General features: G+C 38.3%; 1 pseudogene across 1 annotated transcript; it reads left to right on the top strand.

The window, feature by feature from the left end:
* Positions 1-471: 471 nt before the first annotated feature.
* On the top strand, positions 472-1,178 carry LOC309855854 (peroxiredoxin-1-like; annotated as a pseudogene). The gene is made up of 2 exons: positions 472-778; positions 981-1,178. The product of its transcript is annotated as a peroxiredoxin-1-like (transcript).
* Positions 1,179-3,931: the final 2,753 nt, after the last annotated feature.

Raw genomic sequence — 3,931 nt, 5'->3', positions numbered from 1 at the left:
CTGCCACAGGGAAGTGCACTACTTGCATATATGTCCTGCGTATCCTTGTAAATCTGTAGCTCCACAATAATTTTCTCACATTTTAATGCTGGTGTAGAATGAAAACCCTTCTCATTTTTCAGATAGGGCCATGAAGTATTGGAAGTCACAATTAACATGCAGGATAAGTTAATTGCTAAAATAATCATAGCATTTTAATCTAAACTCTTCAATTTGGAGAAGTATTTAGCCCCGAGTCATAACTTTTAGAAACGTGGAGAAATAGAAGTCAAAAATCCTAACCTCCTTTTCAGATTATAATGCAGCTGTCTTCTAAATTTGCCTTCATTTTATTTGGGAGGGCTGGTTCAGCATTCCATCTGAGAAATTATTGGCTTCCCCACCACCACCCAGCTTATTACAAAGGAAAACGTGTGGTCTTCTTCCTGGCTTGTCTCCTGAGTTTTTGCTGGTAGAGCTGCCAGTAGTAAGATGTCTTCCGGAAATGCCAAAATTGGGCATCCTGCCTCCAACTTCAAAGCCACGGCTCTTATGCCAGATGGCCGGTTCAAAGCCCTCAGCCTATTTGACTACAAAGGAAAATACGTTGTGTTCTTCTTTTACACTCTTGACTTCACCTTTGTATGTCCCACGGAGATCATTGCCTTCAGTGACAGGGCAGAATTTAAGAAGCTAACTGTCAAGTGATTGATGCTTCTGTGGATTCTCATTAAACACACCCAACAAACAAAAAAGATTGGGACCCATTAATATTCCTTTGGTATTAGACCCCAAGCGTGTACCATTGCTCAAGACTATGGAGTCTTTTTTTTTTTTAAAGATTTTATTTATTTATTTGACAGACAGAGGTCACAAGTAGACAGAGAGAGGGGGAAGCAGGCTCCCCACTGGGAAGAGAGCCTGATGCAGGCCTTGATCCCAGGATCCCGAGACCATGACCTGAGCCGAAGCCAGAGGCTTTAACCCACTGAGCCACGCAGGCGCCCCAGAACTATGGAATCTTAAAGGCTGATGAAAGCATCTCGTTCAGGGGCCTCTTTATCATTGATGATAAAGGTATCCTTAGGCAGATCACTGTAAATGATCTACTTGCTGGCCGCTCTGTGGATGAGACTCTGCAACTGGCTCAGGCCTTCTAGTTCACTGACAAGCATGGGGAAGTGTGCCCAGCTGGCTGAAAGCCTGGAAGCCTTCCTCTAGAGAGAATGGCCTGAGCTGTGTTAGGGGACAGGCCAACTTTGATGTACAGCAGTAGGGCATCACTTTTGATCTTTTGTTGTTTCTATTAAACTTGAACCAAGGGGGGGAAAAAAAGGAAAACTTGTGAGCAATGGAGTTTCCTGAACATGGAGTTTGTAAGTGTTCAATAGATGTTTGTTTGATAAATGAGCGCACTGGTTTAGGCACTGGGCTAAAAACTATAAGTATGGAGATGCATATAGCATAGTTCCTATTTTTTAGTATACATTATGGTGAAGAGAGAACATGTAAGCATACTGTAATGAAATTTTGTAATGCCTTGCTGGGGACATAGAATGTTTCAGCTGCAAGGAGGAGCACTAAATCTTGATTTGGAAGGAAAAGGGAGGGTTTTTAGGGAAATTGAAGTAGATGAGGTCATTAAGGTATACTAGAAGTTTATATTTTCTTGAAAAGCACCTAGTTATAAATAACCTTACTTGGGGTAAAGGTAAAGATAAGATAAAATAAGACTGAGGACATGAGTTATATTACTTCTGCTCTTAGTTTATCTCTAAATATTATCTTTATGAAACCAAAGTGTGACATGTGTGTTGTAGTTGTTGTTGTTGATTAGTCTATGTGTATGTGTGTATGTGTTTTGTTTTGGAAGCACTGTTGACACAAACCTATTCCATTATTCAGTTATGATGATTTTATTAATACACCAATATACACTGATTAATATGCTGACTGGTGAGCTGACCCAGAAAGCATAAAATGACTTGTTTTTCCTTTTACTATTTATGTTTTTATGACTATATCCTTTGATCCAGGCCTTATATTCCTCCTTGAATGACTAGATATTCATACATATCCTCCCTGGTTCTTCTTCCTCTTCCTAAAGGATTAAAGTTGGAGTGCTCCAGAGCTTAGAGCTTGGTTCTCCTCTCTTTGATATCTACCCTCATAAATTCTGTGATTTCAGATCTACCGATTGAACTATTCTCTGTATGCTATTGTTTGCCAAGCTTACATCTGTGGTTTTCACATCCCTTTTGAGCTTTACACTCATATATGCTATTGCCTACTTGACATTTCCTCTTTTCCAAAACTGAATTCTGAAATTCTTCCCAAGAACTATTTCTTCGTGTCAGTTAATGGCATTCACCCAGTTGCTCAGGACAAATGTGTTGTCATCTTAGATTACTCTCCTCACCCTTGCCACCATCTAGTGCATCAGCAAATCCTTTGGCTCTACCATCAAACCATATCCCAAGTTATACTATGTCACCAAAGATTATAAACTAATCCAAACTTTGTCACTCTTATAACCATTTCAAGGAATTAAGAAGTCAGGGTGTAGAAGAATCATCCATGTGAACTTTGAAATTGCCAAATTAATAACAAGCATATGGCTAGAAAACAACATAGGGATTCAGGTGCTAAAATCTGAAACATGAAATGAATGAAAGGGGCATCTTTAGTTCCATGTATTTCTACTGTTCTCCACTTATAATTTCTGCTTTCTCATGAATTTCATAACTCTTAGCTGTTCATGGGTTCTCTGTGTAGCCTTTCACATTTAGCTCCTGTTAAAAATGTCATTTCCTGCACTGTTTTTCAGTTCAGATTTCTAAGAACAAGAAACAGGTTGGCTCAACCTATTCCTGTTTGGATAGTCATTTTTTCTTTTTTTTTTTTTTTTTCTTTTTTTTCTGTGTGTGGTAGACCACATCATAGTTTACCCTTTAGTCATGCTCCTGCCTGTGATCTGATTACCTGTAGCCAGAGGGCATATGAGGAATGACAGCTGCAGGAATAAAGGGATCATGACCACCTAGGATTGTAACTTCAGCAGAAAGTGGGTAGGGTGTTTTCTCTTATATGCTAAGGCTTTGAAGGCACTTTTGGACATGGAACACAATTACTGCAATCTCTGTATGGTTGTGTCAGAGATTGAAGTAGGGAAATAGCATAGAAGATATAGGCAGTACCAGGAAGTCATTTTACAAATTACTAATACAGATGCACTGTCATTGCAATTAACAAAAGAAAAATTAAGACTGTATATAACTTTAGTTAGTGTTTGGTGCATCCCAGATATTAAGGTGTATTTTATTGTCTTTCTTTCATTCATTCACCCAATAATTATTTAGTAGCCCCTCTCTGCTGGATAGTGGTATGCAATGAGTAGAAGGTCCTAGTAAGAAAAGCTTGGAATTCTATTAGGTTGCACCTGATACCAATAATATCCTACTTGATATCTCATGACTCAGGCCACTTTAACTAGCTCCTAACACATCAAGAATGATCTGCTCTATAAGTGATTTCCTCTTGTTACCTTGCTTTCCTTTAATGTAAATTACAAAAGAGATTAGCACACTTCATAGAAAATTAGAAAGGCTAATTAAGTCAGGAAGCAGTGTTTTGAAGATGAAAATAGTTTCTGTGTATTAAAGTGTTAAGTATGTATGCAACAGTTGTTGGTACAGTGCAGTCTGCAATACTGGTGCCAGGAATGGAAGGCATACCAAAATGCCATATCTAAAATGCTTTTAGATAACAAAAGGTCTTCATTGAAAATTCAAGTGGCACAATAAAGTGCTTGATAGCCTCTGACTTCTAGTAAAGTATTACTCTATTATCAAGTGTATATATATACACACACAAAGATACATATTCAAGATAAAAATGGGATTTAGGTGGAATGAAGTAAGGAACCCCATCTTGGTGCACATCCCAAAATTCA

The sequence above is a fragment of the Mustela nivalis genome, assembly GCF_964662115.1.
Source record: "Mustela nivalis genome assembly, chromosome: X".
In the NCBI taxonomy this organism is placed as follows: domain Eukaryota; kingdom Metazoa; phylum Chordata; class Mammalia; order Carnivora; family Mustelidae; genus Mustela; species Mustela nivalis.
Note: the sequence above shows the minus strand (reverse complement) of the source record. Positions and strands in the feature narration are given on the sequence as shown.